Source organism: Aquarana catesbeiana, linkage group LG01, assembly GCF_042186555.1.
Source record: "Aquarana catesbeiana isolate 2022-GZ linkage group LG01, ASM4218655v1, whole genome shotgun sequence".
Lineage (NCBI taxonomy): Eukaryota > Metazoa > Chordata > Amphibia > Anura > Ranidae > Aquarana > Aquarana catesbeiana.
In genome coordinates, this window is record NC_133324.1 from 73,439,683 (window position 1) to 73,451,987 (window position 12,305).

At 44.2% G+C, this 12,305-nt stretch overlaps 1 protein-coding gene across 1 annotated transcript in view; it reads right to left on the reverse strand.

The window, feature by feature from the left end:
• The window catches only part of LOC141132186 (phospholipid-transporting ATPase IC-like), a 148,056-nt gene extending 139,046 nt beyond the window's left edge, over positions 1 to 9,010 (reverse strand). The window contains exon 1 of the mRNA XM_073620300.1: positions 8,674 to 9,010. The gene's annotated coding sequence lies outside the window, so the exon portion shown is untranslated. The remainder of the gene's footprint in view (positions 1 to 8,673) is intronic.
• Positions 9,011 to 12,305: the final 3,295 nt, after the last annotated feature.

Below are 12,305 nucleotides of genomic sequence, written 5' to 3' on the forward strand. Positions count from 1 at the left end.
CACTACTCCGTATTGTCGTAAAAACTTTTGGAACGCATATCGGCAAGTTACGCATGCGCAGTGCGAAATGTCTCAGCGGATCGTCACTTCCGTAGCCAAATGTGATGGGTCGCCATATGTGACAAAACACCAGCACATACAGTTAGTACACCGTGGGGGAGATTTACTAAAACTGGTGCAGATATGCATGGTAGCCAGCTTCTAAATTCGGCTTGTTCAATTAAAAGGGGTTGTAAACCCTCATGTTTTTTCACCTTAATGCATCCTATGCACTAAGGTGGAAAAACTTCTGGCAGTGACCGGCCCCCCAAACCCCCCTGTTTTACTTACCCAAGCCCTGTAATTCCCACGCCGGAAATGTGCTGTCCCTCTCTGCACGGGGTCCCAGCTCCTGATTGGATAAATTGATAGCAGCGCAGCTACTGGCTCCCGCTGCTGTCAATCAAATCCAATGACATGGCTGCCGGGGGGGGGGGGGGGGGGGGCCCGAGTCAGGCATTCGTGTCTATGGACGCCAAATGCTGGACTCGGGAGCGTGCCCGTAAGGTAATCCCCTGGGAGAGCGCTTCTACTAAGGGGTTATCTGATGTGATGAGGAGCCGCCGAAGGACCCCAGAGGAGGAGGATCGGGGCCACTCTGTGCAAAATGAACTGCACAGTGGAGGCAAGTATAACAATTTTTTTTATTATTATTATTATTTAAAATAACAAACAACGAGCCTTTACAATCACTTTAAGCTTTGACCAAAAAAAAAAAAAAAAAAAAAAATTAAACTGTGTGACCAAGACCACAAAAAAGAATACATCACTTCCGAAGTAGTATAGGATTTTTCCTAATCTTAGTGACCTACTGGTTTTTCGATACGAGACGAACTTGCAAAGAAAAAAAAAAAAAAAAAAAAAAAAAAACCACCAGGGTGATCATTTGTCCGATTTTCTCATCATTGTGTATTGACCATACACTATACAAAAAAAAAATTTTTAAAAACGGCCGAACCCATTTTAAAAAAACGAACCTTCGTCCGTGAGAGCAAACGATAGTGCCATCATGTAATGACCGATAAATCGTTCAGTGAACATAAATTAATCCATTTTTTGTTTTTTTTTTTTTTTTTACATATTCCTAGTACAAACACATTAACCTTTCAATCTATCATTCGTTAATTTCCAAACTTGTCCATTTTTTTTTGGCTCAAAAATGTCCCAATGATTTTCAATTGTGCCCATTAACTGGCCAAAAAACAAACGAACTGGCCAAATGACCGAATTTCGGCCTATTTTTCGTATAGTGTATGGCCAGCAAAAGGATAATTTTCAAGTGTAGGACTGGGCAAACACAGGTGATTTGTGTTCGCTCGATTAGTCGTTCACGACTGCTGCACATATATAGTGATGCATTTTTAGCGCTTTTGGCAGATTTCCACTATAGTCCATTTAACATGGTTTCCTATGGAACACGTTCTGTAGTGCAAATCTGCAAATTGCAAAAAGCACTAAAAATGCATAGGTGTGGATCAGGCCTAAGGCTTGGTTCACACCTCCGCATTTTTCGCGCATTTTCAGTTTTGCAGAAAAACACTACAGTCCATTTAACATGGTTTCCTATGGCTGTAGTTCACATCTGTGCTTTTTATGGGCCAGGGACTTTTCTAGTGTTTGGTTCCATAGACTTTATTGGATCAAAAACCTGTACTGAAAAATGGAAACTGCAACCTGCATAGGTGTGAACCAGGCCTAAGGCTCGATTCACATCTATGCATGTTGCCTTTGAGCGTTTCTGCAGTGTTTTTTTCGGTGCTTTCCGCATTTTTGAACAGCGTTTTTGACGAGTTTCGCTTTTTTTTTTTTTTTTTATACTGTATACAGTGTAAAAAAAAAAAAAAAAAAAAAAAAAAACACAAAACGCGTCAAAAACACTGCAAAAAAGCTGTACTTGCGTTTTTGATGCTGGTCCATTGAATTCTATTACATGCAAAACGCTGCATTTTGCATGAAAAAAAAAAAAAAAAAAAAAAAGTCCCTGACCCTTTCCAAAAACGCAGAGGCACAAAAATGCATTAATGTCCATAGGAACCCATGTTAAAAAATTCCCATGCATTTCTGCAAAATGCATAAAAAAAAAAAAAAAACAAAAAAAAAAAAAAACACATTAGTGTGAATGGAGCCTTAGAGCATTGCTTGGTGATCAGAGATTATTCGCTCCCACATGCTTTACTCCATTGTTCCCTATGCACAGCATAATTTGGCTATTTTAGTAACACGACAATACGAAAAATAAGCCGTGTGCGCTAATCCACAACAAGTGTCAGCAGACAACTAAATAGAAAAGGTAAATGTGTATTTCTGCTCGGTCAGTTCTCTACTCCCAACACCTCTGCCAGATCCTATATGATTGCCTGACCATTTAAATCAATATGGCATTGCCCGTCTAACTGAACCCCTCAAAGTCCTTTGCAAAAACAAAAATGTGTTACCAGGTTATGCTTAGAGTAGGGTTGCCACTTTTTTTTTCTTCAAGCTGAACATTTTAGAAGCACACAGTCTTTTTTTTTGGTCTACACTATAGGATTGCAAAAGACCTGGGGCACCTTTGGGCACTCGAAAGAATAGTAATGTGGCAACATAATGCCCCCTCACCCTCCTGTCAGGCCCTTTTCTGAGCCACATTCCTGTCTGAATAATGTGTCCGGGTTTCAGGCGGACCAAAACCCAGACTGTCCGGGTGAATCATGGACAGGTGGCAGCCCTAACTTAGGAGGGATAAACAGTTCCATTTGGGATCTATAGAAAGTATACTGCTTAGACCAGAGTTCATTTATAAAAATGCCCAGAATGTGTAGAGTAGACCCCAAGGGGAGTTGGATCAGCAAACAAAACAAGTGGCGATAGGGCCAGATTTATCATTAAACAAGGCAGGCCTGTGCCTATATAGAGAAAAGAGATGGGTTTCCTTGTATTACTGGACATACACATTTTCCCCCATCATTAGTGGAAATAAGGTCATCACGTTAGCTTATTAGGAAACGATTAGGGGCAGACCAAGAATGTGGTCTGTGTAGATGTAAAAAAAAAAAATTATATATATATATTACACACACAATCAGCCTTAACTTGTATGTCCAGGACATCTCACAAATGTTCAATTGACCTGAGACCTTAAGAATTGAGGCCAAGTCAACACCTCAAACTCGTTGACTTCCTCAAACCATTATTGAACCATTTTTGCAGTGTGGCATTATCCTGCTGAAAGAGGCCACAGCCATCAGTGAATACGGTTTCCATGAAGGAGTCTACTTATTCAGCAACAATGTTTTAGGTAGGCGATACATGTCAAAAGGAACATCAACATGAATGGTGGGACCCAAGGTTTCCTAGCAGAATATTGCCCAAAGCATCACACTGCCCCTGCCAGCTTGTCTTCTTCCCATTCTGCATCCTGGTGCCACCTCTTCACCAGGTAAGTGACACACACCCTCGGCTGTCCAAATGATGTAAAAGAAAAATGTGATCCATCAGATCAGGCCCCCTCCTGCCATTGCTTTGTGGTCCAGTTATGATGGTCATGTGCCATTGCTTTTGGCTGTGGACACGGGTCAGCATGGACCACCCTGACCAGTCTGTGCCCACACAAAAACTGCAATAACATTTTTTTCTGCTTTCGACACCAGCTTTAGGGACAACATGTTTACTTACTGCTTAAAATATCCAAATGACTTTCAGATGCCATAGTAATGAGATAATCAATGCTATTCACTTTACCCGTCAGTCTTCTATTTTTATGGCTGATCGGTGTATACACACACAGTATATCTACACTCACCGGCCACTTTATTAGGTACACCTGTTCAATTGCTCTGGAACACAAATTGCTAATCAGCCAATCACATGACAGCAACTCAACACATTTTAGAAATCTTGACGTGGTGAAGACGACTTGTTGAAATTCAAACTGAGCCTCAGAATGGGGAAGAAAGGGGATTTAGGTGGCTTTGAACGTGGTATGCTTGTTGGTGCCAGAAGGGCTGGTCTGAGGATTTCAAAAACTGCTGATCTACTGGAATTTTCATGCACAACCATCTCTCGGGTGTACAGAGAATGGTCCGGAAAAAAAAAAGGAAATATCCAGTGAGCGGCAGTTGTGTGGAGGAAAATGCCTTGTTGATGTCAAAGGATAATGGGCAGACTGGATCGAGATAATAGAAAGGCAACAGTAACTCAAACAACCACGAGTTAAAACCAAGGTATGCAGAATACCATCTCTGAATGCACAACACATCGAACCTTGAAGCAGATGGGCTACGGCAGCAGAAGACCACACCGGGTGCCACTCCTGTCAGCTAACAGCAGGAAACAGACTACAATTCGCACAGGCTCACCAAAATTGGACAATTGAAGATTGGAAAAACATTGCCTGGTCTGATGAGGCTCAATTTCAGCTGCGACATTCAGATGGTCGGGTCAGAATTTGGTGTAAACAACATGAAAGCATGGATCCATCCTGCCTTGTATCAACGGTTCAGGCTGGTGGGGGTGTAATGGTGTGGGGGATATTTTCTTGGCACACTTTGGGCCCCTTAGTACCAACTGAGCATCAGTTAAACACCACGACCTACCTGAGTATTGTTGCTGACCATGTCCATCCCTTTATGACTACAGTGTACTCATCTTCTGATGGCTCCTTCCAGCAGGATAATAATACACCATGTCACAAAGCTCCAATCATCTCACCACTGGACAATGAGGTCCCTGTACTCCAATGGCCTCCACAGTCATCAGATCTCATCCAATAGAGCACCTTTGGGATGTGGTGGAACGGGAGATTCGCATCATGGATGTGCAGCCAACAAATCTGCAGCAACTGCGTGATGCTATTATGTCACTATGGACCAAAAATCTCAAAAGAAATGTTTCCAACACCTTGTTGAATCTATGCCATGAAGAATTAAGGCAGTTCTGAGGGCAAAAGGGGGTCCAACCCGGTACTAGCACAGTGTACCTAATAAAGTGGCCGGTAAGTGTACATCGGATGCGCAGTCATTACTCAATCACAAATCTCTGCACAGTCATTACATAAACCCACACAACTTGCTTTACAGAATGTATACAAATGTGTCAGATCCCATTGAAACAATGTTTCCAGGTGCAGGAAAGACACATTTGTATGGAATGAGATTGTTGAATCATCTTTGGAAGAGAAACAAAATATGCATAATAATTAAATCTTTTTTTAGATATAAAAAAATAAAATTAAAAAATAAAAGGAATTATTGGTTACAATTAATTGCATTTATTATTAAACACAACTAGAGTAACTAAGTAAATTTCACCAGGTGGACATTCAGGTGTCCTGTTTTTACACGTGCATCCAGGAATAGTCATCAAAAAGATGACCTCATCAGTCGGCTTCTGCTCATTCACTGTACAATCACTGACTGGGCTTTGAAAACTTCAGAACTGGATGGACGGAAATACAAATCCTTTGGCAGTTAAAACGGTTTCTATACTTGCATTTCATTTGTGCATTTTGCCAGTTTAAAGTAAAATAGCTGAACTATTTCAGCAACACAGATTGGGCTGTCTGGAAAAATCTGCTGCAGGCCCGGTACACATCAGCGCGTTTCCGAAAGCATGACAAAACCGCACAGAAAACGTGTGCTTTGCACATTTTGGCAAATGTGCTGCAAATGCATCATCACATGTGCTATTAATTGTTAATGGCACTCTAAGCATGGGCCGCAGGTGCGCGTTTGCCGCATGGTAAATGCACTAAATATGCTCAGTATAAAAAAAGTGCCACACTCCATGCCAAAAAAAGGTTTAGGCTCTGTTTCCACTATTGCGAGCTGTGGTGCGACTTGACACATGTGAAGCCGCATGACAAGTCAAAATCCATGTATTTCAAAGGTCCCCGTGCGACTCCAAAAAAAGGTTTTTGTACTACTTTGTTCCAACTTTGGTGCGACTTGTACTCCCATGGTTCACACCAGTCCATGACATCGCATCAAAAATCGCATTGCAAAGTCACACTGCAAATCGCGTGACTTTGGGGTCGCAATCGTGGAAACCCAGCCTTAGAACTTCTTTGGGGCGCTTGTGTGTAGGGCAGCCCATTCAAGTGAATGGGCTGCCCTATGTGCAAAGAGTAGAAAAACAAAAAAAGTAGTAAAAAAAAAACAAAACAAAAATGCAGGAATGCAAGTTCCCGCTGCCCTTAGATGTGAATGGGGCCTAAGTACTCTCTTTCCTGCAGATTCGTATGACCTTCCTTATGTAAATCAACAATACTGTGAAATCTCTACAGAGGGATGTCTTATATCCACCAATAGTTCAAGTCAGGAGAGAAATACCTCTCAGATTATGATCAGTACACAGTGGGGAGCGCAGCACAACTCAAGCTGGATCAGAAGCCAGAGCTCACAATAGTATTTTGGCTGCACACCAAACACTACATATGTCAGCAAAATGTAAGGGAGCTTTATTGTGGTCATCATAGAAGGGTATACTGTTACAGAACCATGCAAGGTCTCCTTTATAAGGGAACAGTGACAGCCCTCAGACTGAGTGGTTGAAGCCCCAAGACAAGTAGAAATCCTTGCCTTCGCCAGCTCAAGATGCCACTCAGCACCTTCGTCAGCTTAGGACATCACCCAGCGCCTCTGCCATCTCAGGGCGCCCCCAAATCTGCACCAGACCCCCCCCCCCCCCAAAAAAAACAAAACAAAAAAAAACCAACACACAATCAAACTTCAGCCATGTTAGAACCTTAGCCTGCCTAAGCAATTCCAGAACTTACCCATGCCTTCACCAGATCAGAATGTCTCAAACATCTCAAACCTTGACTAGATCAGAACCCTTGCATTTCAGCACCAGCTCAAAAAGTCCAAAAACCTCAGCTGGTTGAGAACCCTTTCCTTATTAAATTAGGTCATATCCTTTGCCTGTCTCAGCCATATCAGAACACACTTATACCACTTCCAGATCAGAACACATCCCGTCTCAGCTTGATCAGAACCTTGGCCTTTCTTACACAGATCAGAACCTACCCAAGCCTTCACCAGATCAGAGCATCCCAACCTCCGAAACCTTGACCAGATCAAAAATATTGCCTTATTCCACCAGCTTAGCAAGTCCCCAAACCTCAGCCAGCTGAGAACCCTTGCCTTCTCCCACAAGATAAACATTTTTGCCTGTCTCAGCCATACCAGAACATTTTCAAGCATTTTTCAGATCAGAATACATCTGTCTCAGCTAGATCAGAACCTACCCAAGCTTCAATCAGTTCAGAACATTCCCAAAACTTGACCAGATCAGAACTCTTGCCATACCCCACCAGCTCAGAAAGTCCCCAAACCTCGGTCAGTTGAAAAACACTTGCCTTTCTCCTCAGGATGTTCCCAACCTCTCAAACCTCCACCAGATCAGAACTATTTCCGTACTCCACCAGCTCAGAAAGTCCTCAAACCTCAGCCAGCTCATAACCTTGGCCTTCTTCCACCAGGCCAGAACCTTTTGCCTGTCTACATTAAATCAGAACATACCCAAGCCTCCACCAGATCAGAACGTCCAAACCTCACCAGATCAAGACTTTTGCTTTATCCATCAGCTCAGGAAGTCCCCTAATCTCAGCCAGCTAATGCCCGGTACACACGATCGGAAAATAGTCCGAAAAATACCGATTTCGGAGCGATCGTATGATAATCTGATCAGGACAGTTCATCCGATACTATTTGATAAGACATGCACGATAAAAAAAATTTGTACGATGCTAGATAGTACAATTTTTGTTTAATCAGTACATCTGTAGTTCCAAAATGCAATACAAATGCATTACAACACAACATCACTTCCAAATTTTTATTCTGTCCTACGTGAATTTTCATGACTTTAGTAATCTCAGATTCGATCATGCAAAAAGAAAAAAAAAAAAAAAACAAAAACACGGACGATCATTCGTCTAATAATCTCATCGTGTACACCGGGCTTGAGAACACTTGCCTTCTTCCACCAGATCAGAACCTCTACCTGTCTACACCAAATCAGAACCTACCCAGAAACTCCACCATATCCTCAAGCCTCCCTGAAACCAGGACTTTGCTTTATAATGTTCAACATATTCCCAACCACCTGCTTTTCGCCTTCCTCTGGATCAACTGTGGGTATAGGATTGGGTATATGGGATTGTATGATATATATTTTTTTTATGGTTGAACTAGATGGACTTGTGTCTTTTTTTTCCAACCTATGTAACCTCAATCAGATCAGAACTCTTGCCATACTCCACCAGCTCCGAAAGTCCCCAAACCTCAGCCTGTCACCAGATCAAAACCTTTTGCCTGCCTTCTCTAGATCAGAACATACCCAAACCTCCACCACCTACTCAAGCCTTCATCAGACCAGGGCTTTGCTCCCACCAGATCAGAACTCTTGCCTTATCCACCAGATCAGAAAGTCCCCAAACCTCAGGCAGCTCATAACCCTTGTCTTCTTCCACCACCAGATCAGAACCTACCCAGGAACCCCCCACCATGTCCTCCAGCCTCCCCCAGACCAGGACTTCGCTTCCACCAGCTCAGAACATACCCCATCCCGATCCTGAACCCCTCTCCTGGTGGGATCTCTCCATCAGGAGGACACATAGCCCAGTGTACCCCCCCCCCCCCCCATCCGTCTTACCTGGCTGAGCCCCGCTTCTCTCCAGCCGATCTCTTCCTCTGGCGGTTCCGATCCAGTCGTCAATCCCAGCTGGGCTCTGTCAGTCCATGCTCACAATGGCTCCTTCCCTCCCTCCACGCCGAGTCACACCCGACCAACCCGTCTGACAACTTTTCTCTGGCTCTCCGCTGCCGGCCCGGAGACGTCTCACCTGGAGGGGGGGGACTGGCTGCGGCAAGCAGGGGGGGTCACGTGACCTCAGGTAAGGGCAGGGACCGACCGGGGGCTTTAGTGATGGTAATTACCTTCTTCTTCCTCCTCCTCCTGCTCAGCCTCCCCCTCCTCTTCCTCCTGGTATTTGAATGTGCTCAGGTTACTCAGTCAAATAAAAGGAGATGAATAAGTATTGTAAGCAAATGTCGGCTGCCTGTGAATCAATAGGATGTACACGCCAGGTGGGTGAATGTGGGGCCCCTGGGTGTGCTGGATGGGGCCCCTTGCCACCTTCCTGGCTCAGATTTGCAAAGGCTCTGATAATGGATACAAGGTGACCAATGAGAGTAGGACAACCCAAGGTGACCCAAAAAAAAACAGGAGCCCATTTACATTCTTGCGGTGCGTAAATGTGCGTTATGTTCTGCATCCATCTGCATGGCACATTAACGCCCCCTCCAAAAATAGGAAATGCTACATCATTTTAAACGCAACTTACTATGTTACGTTGTGGCATGCTGCAACGCATGTGTGCGTTGCCTTAGTTCGTTAAAAATGAATGATCCAGGTTGCGGTAACGTATGCACTGACGCAAAGAAAAAAAATGGAAACAGGCCAAAGCACATATGGTGACAATTTTTTTTTAGTTTTGGATAGAAGAGGTAAAGCCCAAGTCCAGGCGCCCTAAAATATTTAACCCTTGCAGTGGGCACCCCCCATGCTGCAATGGCTTAATGCTCCTGTAGGCTAGGTTCACACTGCTGCGAATTCTATTGCGAATTTGAGCCGTTGCGATCGCTCAAATTCGCAAGTCATTTAAATTACATAGATTAACATTAGTGCCGTTCACATCGACGCGTTGCGAATATAACCTGCGTGAAAAAAAGGTCCTGTGCGAGTTTACTGCGTTGCGTTGCGAATTTAGTCTCCATAGACATCAATGTAAATCGTTCTTGAATCGCATTGATTGGTTCACATATGTGCGAATTCCACCACACTACTCTCCACAAAAACCAGGAAGTACACAGGAAGTTAAGACCCTTTTTTTTTTTACATTATGATTCCATTGGCTAGACTATCAATCGCAGCTATATCCAACTCCTGAAATTCGCGGTAAAATCGCGGTAAAATCGCACTGCAGCAGTGTGAACCTAGCCTTAAGGATAAGTCCACCCTAGAGTTGCCATCTCATCCCTTTAAACCCAAACACATATTAATTACACAGGTTCTGTGGCTAATTGAATGCAGGTAAGGCACTAAGTGAGTTTAATTACCACCTTAATCAACCACAAAACCTGTGTAATTAGTAATGTGTCCGGGTTTAAAGGGATGAGGTGGCAACCCTAGTCCACCCTAACACTAAAATCCCTGCATCTACAGACAGCCACAATCTAATACGAACCTATCTAACCCTGTAAAGAAGAAATCGGTATACATACCTTTTTTGAAGCCGATCCGGTCTCCAGCGGAGGAAGCTCTGCAGAGGATACAGCCGGTGTTCTGCCATATACTGTCCTCGTATCAGATAGTGTCCGCCTCGTACTGCGCAGGCGCAGCGCCTGCGCAGTACGGAGGAGCAGGAGATGCCGAAAATGCCCGAAGTTGATCAGCTGACCATCAGCTGTACACGGCGCTCGGGCACCTGTTAGCGATGGCAGTGTAAGAGAGCCCCTCGCGGGCTCGCTTCGCTCGCCACGCTTCGGGCACGGCCTCGCTGCGCTCGGCAAATATTTATTCTAACTCTATGTCCACTTGGATAGTAGGGAATGATCCTGGACATAGGGTAAGAATAAATGCGCAGGCGCCGTGTACAGCTGACGATCAGCTGTTGAACTTCGGAGACTTTCGGCGTCTCTTTTGTCCTCCGTACTGCGCCTGCGCAGTACAGGGAGGACACTATATGATAGGGGACTGAATTCGATAAGACACCGGCTGTGAAATGAATGGGGAGTGACATCACCCATAGACTTACTATGGGGCTTCCGTTGTCGGCTGTGTCCTCTGGACACGCCTCCACAGCGAAGCAGCGGCTGACAGCTCAGCGTGGGATCTGGTCGGTTTGGCTTCATAAAAGGTATGTATACTGAGTTCTTCTTTACAGGGTTCGATAGGTTAGTGTTAGATCATGGATGTCTGTAGATGCAGGGATTTTAGTGTTAGGGTGGACTTATCCATTAAAGTGATTGTAAATGATCACCTTGTAAAACAACCCATTCAGATTAAAATGTAAATGAAAGGAAAAACATTTTTGTATAGATATTAAAAAAAACATTATAAATACCTTTTTTCCCTTTTTATAAGATAACACATTCCCTCTGTTCTCAGCTGCATAAGAGCTGGGGGAGAAGAAGCAGCAGCACAATGAGCTTTCCAGTGAATGGCTGTGCAGCGGGGGCGTGTTAGGACAAGTCTGATCCTTGGAGAAAGTACACTGAGGTCCCAGCATAAAGTATCCCACAAAAGTGAGTACACACACCTCACATTTTTGTAAATATTTTATTATATCTTTTCATGTGATAACACTGAAGAAATGACACTTTGCTACAATGTAAAGTAGTGAGTGTACAGCTTGTATAACAGTGTAAATTTGCTGTCCCCTCAAAATAACTCAACACACAGCCATTAATGTCTAAACCAACAAAAGTGAGTACACCCCTAAGTGAAAATGTTGATATTGGGCCCAAAGTGTCAATATTTTGTGTGGCCACCATTATTTTCCAGCACTGCCTTAACCCTCTTGGGCATGGAGTTCACCAGAGCTTCACAGGTTGCCACTGGTGTCCTCTTCCACTCCTCCATGACGACATCACGGAGCTGGTGGATGTTAGAGACCTTGCGCTCCTCCACCTTCCATTTGAGGATTCCCACAGATGCTCAATAGGATTTAGGTCTGGAGACATGCTTGGCCAGTCCATCACCTTTACCCTCAGCTTCTTTAGCAAGGCAGTGGTCGTCTTGGAGGTGTGTTTGGGGTCGTTATCATGTTGAAATACTGCCCTGCGGCCCAGTCTCCGAAGGGAGGGGATCATGCTCTGCTTCAGTATGTCACAGTACATGTTGGTATTCATGGTTCCCTCAAGACCATGACACTCCTACCATCATGCATGGCTGTAGGCAAGACACACTTGTCTTTGTACTCCTCACCTGGTTACAGCCACACACGCTTAATACCATCTGAACCAAATATGTTTATCTTGGTCTCAGAGCACAGGACATGGTTCCAGTAATCCATGTCTTTAGTCTTCAGCAAACTGTTTGCAGGCTTTCTTGTGCATCATCTTTAGAAGAGGCTTCCTTCTGAGACGACAGCCATGCAGACCAATTTGATGCAGTGTGCGGCGTCTGGTCTGAGCACTGACAGGCTGACCCCCCACTCCTCTGCAGCAATGCTGGCAGCACTCATACGTCTATTTCCCAAAGAACCTCTAGATATGACGCTG